The sequence below is a fragment of the Pelobates fuscus genome, chromosome 1 (assembly GCF_036172605.1).
Source record: "Pelobates fuscus isolate aPelFus1 chromosome 1, aPelFus1.pri, whole genome shotgun sequence".
NCBI classification, from domain to species: Eukaryota; Metazoa; Chordata; class Amphibia; order Anura; family Pelobatidae; genus Pelobates; species Pelobates fuscus.
This window is the reverse complement of record NC_086317.1, coordinates 370,870,448-370,884,272: the sequence shown is the minus strand read 5'-3', so window position 1 is coordinate 370,884,272 and position 13,825 is coordinate 370,870,448.

Genomic DNA, 13,825 nt, shown 5'->3' with positions numbered 1-13,825 from the left:
AGAACAGCGCTATTTGTTCAATATCACCTTTATCTTTGGACTCATCACAGGCGATGGAGTACGCCACAGCTGAATTAATGTCTTGAATTTGCTGTTTGCTAATGTTTTCTGCCATTTTTAGGGTTCTGTCTTTAACAGTCTTCGCAGAGAGAGGCATGTCTTTGATTTTCTGCACAATTTCATTCTTGTTTTTGAAGTCCATGTATAGATGTTCCGAAATATTAATGAATGCTTCTTTTATATACTCTCCATCTGTGAACGGCTTCCCGTGCTTGACTATTTCCTGAGCAGCTACAAAACTAGCATATGTTGTGGAATTTGCAGACTTCACCCACTTCTTGAAATTATTTTTGCTCCTATCAACCTTCCTCATAAGTTCTGCAATGGCTTTTCGTCTCTCATCTCCATCTGGATATTTTTCAGCAAAGGCTGTGTGTTTATTGTGGAAATGTCTTGCAATATTTGACTTTTTGTTGTTTGCAAATTTCTCACCACATATTAAGCATACTGGTAAACCAGTCTTGTCAGTAGAGAATGCAAATGATTCTGTCCATGTATCATTAAACACTCTGTTTTCTTCAGAAATTTTTATTTTCTTGCCTTTATCCATGGCTGGCCTACCGGGGGTCCAAAAGGGGCGTCCATTCCGAAGTTGCCATGCTGGGAGAAGGGTGCGGCGGAGTGGACTCCCGCCCCATCCCCATGCTACATGCCCCCAATGCATTTGTCGCCTGTGGACACTTTGAGACGGATGGCACTCATCCCCTCAGAGAGCTGCTCGGCGTGGATGATTGGTTCTCTCCCTCAACTGGACATGAGAGAAACCCACATGGATTTTGCCATCAACATGGACATATTGAATCTGACTCACTCCCAGTCAACCCAGTTTCTGGTCTTTCATAGAATATTCGGTCCAGGCGGTGCTCCGCCTCCCGAGGACCAATATGTCCGTCTTCAAGGAAAATACCAGGTATATGCTCCGCAACCTGCAGGTCACACTTAGGGGCCCAACCCGGTCGATTGACCAGTTGTTATTCGCCATCGAGGCCATACCTCCAGGATCCGGTACTATCAACCGCTCCAACATGACGCTTTCTCGGGTCTTCGGCCTGGTATGACCGAATCATGTGACCTTCAGACGAAGGTCATTTAAAACTTAATTGATGACTCCGACATAGGGTTACCAGGCCTACCTAGGAGTTTCGGACCCCGACCAACTTCGGCCTGGACTCTGGAGTCCAAAGGAGGAACCTCTTCACGCCAACCGCATGGAACTACCTGCAGGTTTGTTCAACATTTACAGCTTTCCCATGGGAAGTAGTACTGCTCGCTACCTTCCGGCCTGGACATATCACTGGTTGCCCACTTTGGACTGCAGTCGGATCGCTATCTATAGCGTCTGGACAAGTATTCGTCATTTGTGACAATGTCTGCGGGACGAGACACTTATGTGGCGGACGGCTTTGATTGGATTGGTTGCCTCACCCTCCAGGGTCTCGAGTACTGGCATGATTAAATTTGGTGCGAACTGCCATACGGAGCGGTTCTCCAGCTGGCTGGCTGCCGGACCCTCAGCAAGGCAAGGGACACGTTTTCCAAGCTTGGTCTCCTTCGGGGCATACGCATCCTGTTTACCTCCAGGATACTTCGGGCTTTGCTTCAGACCGAATTCCTGGGAGTGTCGTTTCGTCCCTATGGCTGTCCCCATTGTCTGGCTGAGTTGCCCTCTCAGGGTAGGATCGTATGGGGCCATTCACGTCCTATGTCAGCTAGAGGACGACTCGTGTGCGTTTCTCAAGATTCTAGCATTGGTAAGGATCTCTTGGTCTGCAGTCTACCAAGAGGAGTATACCTTACGGGAACCCTATCTCTTGCTATTCCTCAAGTCTAGTGGTATCGTGCGTTCTGTATTTCCTTGAGGAATGACCTGATGACAAGGACTTGCCTTGCGCCAGTTTTTCCGCTTACGGTTTTCCCCAGTACATCTTGTATTTCATGGCGTTCTGACGTCATGGTATCGACGTAGTGTCATTTTCCTTCTTGCCGTTCAGTACATCGGTTTCTGCTCCGTACATATTTCATTTCTATTCGTCCTCTGTGTTGTACCCCTATTCTCCGGATAGGCCACGGCTCTGTTGACAAGTTGTACACGACCATGTAGATCCAGGTTCTGGTTCTTTCATCCGTCTACTCATGGACAGCTGTTGATTTCTGCGTACGGCCGTTTTGAACTGTTTCTGCATCTTCGCTCGCCCGTTGGATTTGGTGGATCCTCTCATTGGCTGACCTTGAGAGTTCCTCTGGGACACTTTTGGTTCGGGGTGCTGTCACCTCAGCAACTTTGGAAGCCGTTGGGTCCCTTCTGCATTTTCTCTACACCGCTGCTTGGTTTAGGGAATGGGTTTTTCCATTCTCCTTTTATTTCAGTTGTCTATGTCATATTGCTTCTGGTTCTAATCATAATAATAATGGTTAGATCTCACCATGCAGTGATCGTGCAGAAAATAATTGATCCTTAGCTATGGTGAAGTTAAGTAATATCAGGTCCAATGGCACCATTTTTCTGTTGACTCCTTAATATGTGAACTTTCTTGTCCCAAAAAGGCTGATTGTAGGGGTCATAGTATCAATGATGAGGTGTCCTTTAATGTATTCAGGATCCTGTTCAGCAGGGGGGCTGCACGCTCAGGATCACCATCCCTTCGAAGGCCCTGGTGGTGTGAGAGAGAATGGGGCTGTTTAAAGCTGATCTGAGGGGTGTGACCGCCATTCCCAGCAGGCCACGCCCCCCACACGACGGTGCTCATCATGACATTTCTACAGTTAGTTATATACATCAATGAACTTTATTTACAACAACATGTTCACAATAGACACTATTTGACATATGAACACAATATGATATCCTTACTAGGTATGTAACACAGGGAACACAGGGAACACAGACTTCATAAAGGGAACTAGAGGCAATGCTAAAGTATTAGAATTTGTTGGTTATGTCTAATCACTGATGTGCAGAACTTATAGGTAAAATGTAATTAATACTAAATATGAAGAAAAATAATAAATGCCAAAAAAGAATAAGTAATAGAAAAAAATAGAGTAGAGACTACAAATTTTTTTTTTTTTTTTTTTTTTGTTTTATAAATTCTTTATTTTTGTTGTGCGTAAGAAAATAACAGTAGCCTGTGAGGTACCCCAAAGGTAGTCCTCCAGCACAATACAAACATCCGAACAATGGGGTACAGGGTAAATCCAGCACATTTTTATATTACAATGGGGATGGTCTAGTTTGACGTGGTTTAGCGTGACGTAACATATTTTACTCATATGGTTTGCATGTAACGCTTGCATACAATGGTCGCACAAAACAGGTGGTTACATCAGTTGCATTAGGACGGTTGCATAGTTTAGTAACATAGAAATAACATAATAAGGAATAATAATGACGTTTACTTGTGACAGTTGCTCACCACTGAGTGCCGAGGTTTAGGTACAATCAATTAGGGTTAGGCTGCCAGTAGTTAACCGAGCAGGAGCGAGAGTTTTCGGGGGAAAACAACAGTAATTATAAACATGTGGCTTATTTCTAAGGTGACCTACATGCCTAATGGTGAGCACGGTATGGTGTCGAGCCCTTCTCGGCAGCTTCCTGTGTTGCACAGTATATTAGACGTTAGGTTAAAGGCTTTTGCGGCATATTAAAACAACAAAAGAGACATGAACCAAAACAAAACGAAACAACAAATTAAAGTCATAATTACAATATTCAATAGATTGCTTGGCTGGGGAGCTCAGCATGCTTGTGGGGTTAGCGGAGGTTATCATGCTATTCTCATATCTTGGCGAGAACTGGTAGTATGCCACTAGGGACGGGTGCATTCAGACATATCATGTTAAACATTTCTGTGGCATAGGCGGTCGCACTTTCAATGTATATACATCTATATCTAGGTAACAAGCTTGGTTGGCCTTTTAATGATATACAGTAACCTTGTAAGTAAGTCACATTTAGTAGTACTAAGTTGGCTATGCCATTGTGGTTATGTACAGAGTAAACTGTCGTGCCAAGGGTAAACTGAGGCATTAAGTCACTGGAGGTTGGTGTCGCTACATATTCGGCTTTCCCATACCGGTGAGGGTGTCACGGGGGCATAGTCTGCCGGGTAAAAGCTTCGAGCCTCTGGGACTGGGTACGTAGGTGGTGTGGGGGCTTAGAACAGTCCATGCTAAAAGCCCAAGTACCCTTGTGAGGCGTTGCGTTGGGTACTTCAGCCTATTCCCAGTGTCGGTAAGTCCTGGGTGCTGTTGTTATCCGTCTCTCCATTTCGGCCCTTGGGATCGGTGTCCTGGCTTCGGAGGTTTGCTCCTGTAGTGCTCTGTGGGGTGCATGGTCGCGTGGTTACTTGCATGGAAGAGTTGCTTGAGAGGAGCTGATTTTTGCTGTGCCAAGTGCCGGGATTACGGTCTGGTAAGGAACTTGCTTGTGCCGCTTGTTGTGTGGTCCCAGGATTGCCTTTGTGCGAGTGTGAGCATGTGTCCATCAGGTGTGTTGTCGTTCCCCGCCTCGTGGCCCGACTGCTTTGCCGGGCGGCATTCTTGGAGGCTTGCGATACCCATCTATAATTGCTGCGCCGTGCCGCTGGTCGTATCCACGAAGCCACCAATGTGTCAGCTTGGCGGTGAGTAACACCCCGGCTGTGCAGGGCGTCCCTGAGATTGGCACAAAAATGGTCAAAGGCCTCCAGAGTGGATGTGGGTGGTTGAGCGCGGGTGCTCTGTTTTCCAGGCCTTGGCTTGGCGGCCATTTTGGCTGGGCCGTGCTCATCAGTTGCCCCCGTTTGTCGTGTAGCGAAATGCTTGTGTCTCGAGCTGGTATGTATGTCCAGTGGGGACCGGGATGTCCCCCACCGGTCCAGAGGGGGGGGGGGGGTAGGTTATCGTAGAGTTACTTGCGGGTTACTACGCCAAGGAGAGCGGTTGTTCCTCCCTGGCTACAGCCCGAGTAGGCCGCACATGTGTCTCTGCGTCTCCGGCTCCGACGAGCTCCGGTGTGGTCTCGTTGGGTTCAGCAGGGCACCCCCGATGTGGGAAGTGTACCCTCGGGTTTCTGTGGGCTGTGTAGGTGCCACTTTATCCAGGATTCTGCCCGTCGGGCCGGAGCTCGTGTTCGGCACGTCTGCACGGCTCAGCAGTCAGGCTCCGCCCCCCAGAGACTACAAATTTAAAAAAATCATAGGACTTGTCTATAAAAAACAAAACCTGACTAGTCATAAAAAGTAAAAAATTGTTAATATATATAAAAAAAAAAAGGAAACCAAAATAAACCAAAATAAGAGGGAAGAGGAAAACATGATTATGTTTTAGAATGACAGGGAGGGGTGCAAAACCAAGGAGTTGGCTAGACTCCCAAATATTTATATAAGAAACAGGGGGGGAGGCTGCACTCACCTGAATATGCATAAATGGGGTGCTGCTGTGGGCCAAATTATACAATACACAAGATCCAGCACACTCACCTATTCACTAAACAGCAGTTTTGCACCCCTCCCTGTCACAGGTGCCTCATCCCAGGGCCCTATTTAGGCTTGTACTGCAGAGAGCCCCAGATGGAAATGTTTTCCCAAGTAAGTGGGTCAATCTCATAAGAGCAGACATTAGCTGGTAGAGTAGGACCTGCCAAATATGGGGTACATTGACGTTGTGGCAGGCTTATGCAATGTATGATCATATAATGTAACTAAACCCCCATTATTTTTGCCTAGATTAGGTGTTTAAAAAACCCCCCCCCAAAAAAAACTAATAAAATCTGTCAACATTGAAGTTGCTGTTTAGTGAATAGGTGAGTGCGCTGGATCTTGTGTAATATATATACAGGGAGTGCAGAATTATTAGGCAAGTTGTATTTTTGAGGATTAATTTTATTATTGAACAACAACCATGTTCTCAATGAACCCAAAAAACTCATTAATATCAAAGCTGAATATTTTTGGAAGTAGTTTTTAGTTTGTTTTTAGTTATAGCTATTTTAGGGGGATATCTGTGTGTGCAGGTGACTATTACTGTGCATAATTATTAGGCAACTTAACAAAAAACAAATATATACCCATTTCAATTATTTATTTTTACCAGTGAAACCAATATAACATCTCAACATTCACAAATATACATTTCTGACATTCAAAAACATAACAAAAACAAATCAGTGACCAATATAGCCACCTTTCTTTGCAAGGACACTCAAAAGCCTGCCATCCATGGATTCTGTCAGTGTTTTGATCTGTTCACCATCAACATTGCGTGCAGCAGCAACCACAGCCTCCCAGACACTGTTCAGAGAGGTGTACTGTTTTCCCTCCTTGTAAATCTCACATTTGATGATGAACCACAGGTTCTCAATGGGGTTCAGATCAGGTGAACAAGGAGGCCATGTCATTAGATTTACTTATTTTATACCCTTTCTTGCCAGCCACGCTGTGGAGTACTTGGACGCATGTGATGGAGCATTGTCCTGCATGAAAATCATGTTTTTCTTGAAGGATGCAGACTTCTTCCTGTACCACTGCTTGAAGAAGGTGTCTTCCAGAAACTGGGAGTTGAGCTTGACTCCATCCTCAACCCGAAAAGGCCCCACAAGCTCATCTTTGATGATACCAGCCCAAACCAGTACTCCACCTCCACCTTGCTGGCGTCTGAGTCGGACTGGAGCTCTCTGCCCTTTACCAATCCATCCATCTGGCCCATCAAGACTCACTCTCATTTCATCAGTCCATAAAACCTTAGAAAAATCAGTCTTGAGATAATTCTTGGCCCAGTCTTGACGTTTCAGCTTGTGTGTCTTGTTCAGTGGTGGTCGTCTTTCAGCCTTTCTTACCTTGGCCATGTCTCTGAGTATTGCACACCTTGTGCTTTCGGGCACTCCAGTGATGTTGCAGCTCTGAAATATGGCCAAACTGGTGGCAAGTGGCATCTTGTCAGCTGCACGCTTGACTTTTCTCAGTTCATGGGCAGTTATTTTGCGCCTTGGTTTCTCCACACGCTTCTTGCGACCCTGTTGACTATTTTGAATGAAACACTTGATTGTTCGATGATCACGCTTCAGAAGCTTTGAAATTTTAAGAGTGCTGCATCCCTCTGCAAGATATCTCACTATTTTTAACTTTTCTGAGCCTGTCAAGTCCTTCTTTTGACCCATTTTGCCAAAGGAAAGGAGGTTGCCTAATAATTATGCACACCTGATATAGGGTGTTGATGTCATAAGACCACACCCCTTCTCATTACAGAGATGCACATCACCTAATATGCTTAATTGGTAGTAGGCTTTCGAGCCTATACAGCTTGGAGTAAGACAACATGCATAAAGAGGATGATGTGGTCAAAATACTCATTTGCCTAATAATTCTGCACGCAGTGTATATATATATATATATATATATATATATATATATATATTAAATAGGATTGTTTTTTTCTACTCCAGTTGTCAATATAAAGTAGGGGCCAAGTAATAATACAGAAACAATAGGATCTTGGCTTACTACCAAATGTTTTATAGAGTAAGCTATTGCCATACACTCAGCATAACATATTAAATGTAACCTTTTAGCCTCCCTTTTCATGCAATACTATGTCACTGGAATCAAATAGAGAGAAACAGGATCTGTAGACTCCACATTACATATATACACATCTAAGGGAGTTTGTGTAAATCTTTAAACTACTTCAAAATACAGTGCTAGACTAAAAATGCCACAAGCCAGAGAAAATCAAAGAATCCTTTCAATTGAAGTCATACATCAAACATGCAATAGACTTGTTGGTCCGATTAAAATGGGTAAAGAAATGAAAAATAAACCAAAATCTTCAAAGAACATCAGCTGTCTCTCTCTCTCCGTCTCTTACACACCCTTTATATAGTATATGTATATGTGTATTGATATAAACATATCAATATACCTGTATGCCAAAATAACCAGAGTATTACAGTATACAATAATTTTTTCTATTATTGGTATAATGTCATTTTTAAATGACTCTGAACTAAAGCAATACTGACCAATATACTGCAATACTCTGGTTATTTTGAACTCTTGTATACTGGATTGATACGACAAACCCAATCCACATTCTATAGCTTTTTCTGGCTGTATGTCTATCTATCGTGTGTATCGTGTGTATTTTCGTGTGTAATTTTCTGAATGAGTCCACAAGAATTATTATTAAAAAAAAAATTGGCACACAAAGAAGGCAATAAGTGTTAATGTAAATTTATACAAAGAACGTGACATCAGATCTTCTCTGACAAGCTGCAGTTGGTTGCCTATTATAAATGCAGTTTTACCTGTGGATGTGAGGCAGGTTTACAGAGATACATAATTGGTCATGGATGCTTTCAGTTTAAAATGTCACCAAGTGCAGCAGCTTTCTCTCCTGTGGGTACTTCCATTAGAAGTTCAAGATACTGGCGGCTAGATTTTTTTTTCTTTTTTTTTTTTTAGAAATCAAACATGATAATCTAGAGAAATCCATTCTGACAAATTGAATTCCCTGCTGCTCTTTCACCATTATGAGCACTGTGCTTTTTACATTAAGGTGCCCAGGGTTTTAAGTTGCAAGTCAAGTGTAATATGCCACTGGAAGCACACATCGAGAGACTAGAAAATCTGCTAGAAACAGCATGCCAAATTGGTATCTACTAAATAATGAGCTTTACAAGGTCACATTATTGTGACGATCTGATGAAACAAAAAAAAAAAAAGCAAGCGACCTTGCAGAGCCTTTTTATTTTTTTTAAAGACAGCTATATTTTTATTATATAGTTATACTTGAATAAACCTATCATTATATTAATGGCTTATTGAGTCTTAAATTCAGCATGAGAACAAACTTGTACAGTAAAAGTTGGTCTTATTAAAACAAAATAAATTAATCATAAATCACCACCAAGAGTGTAGATTTGCTCATTAGATGGTCTTTTTCCAACGATATATCTTAAAGAAGACATTTCCAGTTTCAGTTAGATGAGGTCCTGAATCTAGATATAATGTGAAAATCCTGAATAGGTCCCTTTCAATAAAAGTGCATATTAGACTGTATATAAAATATTAGACTTGTGCACAGCAAGATTTGTTTAATCAAAAAAAGCTATTCTGACAAACCAGAATATTATGAAAATGCACCTAGTAGTGTACTGCAAAATGCATACATAATATATATATATATATATATATATATATATATATATATATATATATATATATATATATATACCCCCTCAATCTCCCTCACAACACGAGTCCCAGCATTGTGCTAATGAGAGTTGGAGATTACCTTTAGAGATGGAAATCTCATAGGCACCTCTTAACTTTTTAAGACAGGATCCCACCGGTGCATATATACACTGCTCAAAAAAATAAAGGGAACACTTAAACAACACAATCACACTTCTGTGAAATCAAACTGTCCACTTAGGAAGCAACACTGAGTGACAAATCAATTTCACATGCTGTTGTGCAATTGGGATAGACAACAGGTGGAAATGTTAGGCAATTAGCAAGACACCCCCAATAAATGAGTGGTTCTGCAGGTGGTGCCCACAGACCACTTCTCAGTTCCTATGCTTCCTGGCTGATGTTTTGGTCACTTTTGAATGCTGGTGGTGCTTTCACTCTAGTGGTAGCATGAGACGGAGTATACAACCCACACAAGTGGCTCAGGTAGTGCAGCTCATCCAGGATGGCACATCAATGCGAGCTGTGGAAAGAAGGTTTGCTGTGTCTGTCAGCGTAGTGTCCAGAGCATGAAGGCGCTACCAGGAGACAGGCCAGTACATTAGGAGACGTGGAGGAGGCCGTAGGAGGGCAACAACCCAGCAGCAGGACCGCTACCTGTGTCTTTGTGCAAGGAGGAACAGGAGGAGCACTGCCAGTGCCCTGCAAAATGACCTCCAGCAGGCCACAAATGTGCATGTGTCTGCTCAAATGGTCAGAAACAGACTCCATGAGGGTGGTATGAGGGCCCGACATCCACAGGTGGGGGTTGTGCTTACAGCCCAACACCATGCAGGACATTTGGCATTTGCCAGAGAACACCAAGATTGGCAAATTTGCCACTGGCACCCTGTGATCTTTACAGATGAAAGCAGGTTCACACTGAGCACATGTGACAGACGTGACAGAGTCTGGAGAAGCCGTGGAGAACATTCTGCTGCCTGCAACATCCTCCAGCATGACCGGTTTGGCAGTGGGTCAGTAATGGTGTTGGGTGGCATTTCTTTGGGGGGCCGTACAGCCCTTCATGTGCTCACCAGAGGTAGCCTGACTGCCATTAGGTACCGAGATGAGATCCTCAGACCCCTTGTGAGACCATATGCTAGTGCGGTTGGCCCTGGGTTCCTCCTAATGCACGACAATGCTAGACCTCATTTGGCTGGAGTGTGTCAGCAGTTCCTGCAAGACGAAGTCATTGATGCTAAGGATGGGACCGCCCTTTCCCCAGACCTGAATCCAATTGAGCACATCTGGGACATCATGTCTCGTTCCATCCACCAACGTCACGTTGCTCCACAGACTGTCCAGGAGTTGGCAGATGCTTTAGTCCAGGTCTTGGAGGAGATCTCTCAGGAGACCATCCGCCACCTCATCAGGAGCATGCACAGGCATTGTAGGGAGGTCATACAGGCACGCGGAGGCCACACACACTACTGAGCCTCATTTTGACTTGTTTTAAGGACATTACATCAAAGTTGGATCAGCCTGTAGTGTGTTTTTCCACTTTAATTTTGAGTGTGACTCCAAATCCAGACCTCCATGGGTTGAAAAATTTGATTTCCATTTTTTAATTTTTGTTGTCAGCACATTCAACTATGTAAAGAACAAAGAATTTCTGAAGAATATTTAATTCCTTCAGATCTAGGATGTGTTATTTTTGTGTTCCCTTATTTTTTGAGCAGTGTATATATTGTGGCAGGATGCCCAGGCTCTTCACAATAAACTTCAAAGTGCAACAGTCAGGATAAAATAGTACTGCAGTTTGTCACTTTCCACAATTTAAACAAGGTTGTGCTCTCCCACAAAATAAAACAAAAAGAAAATAAATCCTACTCCAACTTGGAGACTTACTAAACAACAGTATTACTAACTATCCAAATGGCCAGCTAATCTAGTTCCCAGTTTTAAACAAAATGAAATACAGCACTTTTAGCAGGTTTCACACAGTACCTTTTTCTCAGAGTCTCAGGCTTAACTACCTCCTCTCTCCCAGCTGTTAGACTCCCTGATGTCTTCAGAGGCTAACCTTTTAAAAACCCTAGTGCTGATCAATTACATTCACCTGGTTGATAACATACACGGGGTGACTCCCCCCCCCCCCCAATTAACCCCATCATGCTGGGAATAGAGAGCGCTCCAATTTATTACTAACATAGAAAGCCTCTCTGACCTTGCCACATATCCTCCCCCCAGCTTAACACTGGATATTTGGCTTCCATACAACCAATGGAACATTTGGAGGGATTAGCAGTAACACCAGCTTTCCTTATGCTGTTTAATACTGCTTCTACCTTTTCCAAATGGGAGACCCAGTCTTGGCTATAGATGACTACATCATCTAAGTATGCTGAAGCATACCTGGAGAGAGGTCTTAGCAGTTTGTTCATTAACCTCTGAAAGGTTGCTGGGGCTCCATGAAGCCCGAATGGTAAGACCGTATACTGGTATAGACCCTCAGGGGTCACAAATGCAGTTTTCTCTTTAGCTGATTTCGTCAGCGGGATCTGCCAATATTCTTTTGTTATGTCTAGAACACTTAGAAACCTGGCCTGTGCCAGTTTCTCAATAACCTCGTCCACTCGGGGAATAGGATAGGGATCAAATTTAGAGTGTTCATTAAGTTTTCTAAAATCATTACAAAAACTTACTGACCCATCTGGTTTAGGTACTAAAACTATGGGGCTAGACCACTGGCTATGTGACTCCTCAATGACTCCTAGTTCAAGCATTTTTGCTACTTCCGTGTGTATTGCCCCCCTTGTTGCCTCAGGAATTCTATAGGGCTTTAATTTTACTGTCATTCCTGGTTCTGTGATAATGTCATGGCAGATTTCGCTAGTTCTGCCAGGAATGCTAGAAAATACATCTTTATTTCTGGATATCATTTCTTTGGCTTCCCTCTGCTGTTCAGGGGTGAGATCAGCGCATATACTAACGTCAACAATTGGGGATTCATCTACAGCAATCATACAGCTTTCCCTATCCTTCCAGGGCTTTAATAAGTTTATATGGTGGGGGCGTGGCCAACTGCCGAGGTGGACGGACGCATGGAGTGAGAGCTCCCGGTCCGACACAGCCTAAAGCGTGGTTTACAGCAGCAATTCCACCCGACAGACATCGACACCCGGGCGTGACACCCTAACAACACCTGGTATGGCTCCTGCAAAGCAAACCAAACTTACAGACCCGATCCGCCAGACTAAACGTGACCGGCCGCGACCGGCGCAAGATGGCGGAGGTGAGGAGCTGGAAACAGTGCAGGCCGCAAATATCCACACTGAAGGCGAGGAGCTGCATTACACAGACGCTCCGGTCACTGAAAAGAAGTTATTTGCCATGCTGCAAGACTTCAGATTTTCCCTACAATCGGATTTAAAGAAGGCCACAAATGACATTAAGAAGGAGATAGCTGAGTTGGGGGAAAGAACGAACAATTTAGAAGCGCGCACCGACGATATTTGTGCTGCGCAAGATACCATGGCGGACACAGTTCAATCCCTATTGGAAGAACAACAATTCCTTAAAAGCAAAATCGCGGACATGGAAGACCGCTCACGGCGTAACAACATACGCTTTCGCGGCGTACCAGAATCCGTCACGAGAGACCAACTATCTCAATTCCTCCTGTCCCTATGCAAAACAGTGGTGCCAAACATGGCGGATAATGAATGGCTCATGGACCGAGCACACCGGTTACCGAAACCGCAAAACCTGCGACAAGACACGCCACGTGATGTGGTAGTGCGCTTTCATTATTATACGACGAAAGACTCTCTACTGCAAGCGACAAGAAAACTACCTAAACTACCGGACCCATACGCTACTGTACAGCTTTTTGCGGACCTGTCGGCCATGACGATGAGCAGGCGCAGAGAATTCATTACGGTCACAAAGACTTTGAGAAACAACGATATACAGTACCGATGGGGCTACCCAACAAAACTACTCGTATGGAGAAACGCCAAATCACACGTTATTAATGATCCGGAAGTGGGGATGCGATTGCTGAAAGAATGGGGACTGTTCCCGCTACAAGACCGAGACGCTGCGAGCTCAAAATCGCCGAATAGACCACATGCAGAATGGCAAATGGCGGGCTCGCCACGAAAACACGTCTGAGACCTGGTACTTGCCCCGACTGTCACGAACTTGAACTTTGTCACATATGTCAACCAAAAGACACTCTGCCTTTCTATTGTCACCATGATAAGTGCCATGCAATACATTGGGTTGTGAGTATGACAAATATCAAATGTGAATACTATGTGAAATCTGTATGTTACACCTCAGTTACCCCAGATGAGTTCTAGGCCGTAGATAGTAACCAAACCATATACGCGAATGTACAGTACGGGGCAAAATACAGACAACATGGGTGGGAACAATACCGCTTAATGACAGGCTGTTTCTCACTCGGCCCGTCTTACTGGTGCGACCCCAGGATGAGTACTGTGAGGAGGGCCGTATGCCCCCTCGCATCTCACCCACGAAGAGCGCCGACGCTCTTAATGGCGCTTTATATGTATTATAGTTGCTCGTTACTTATACCCTTTTTC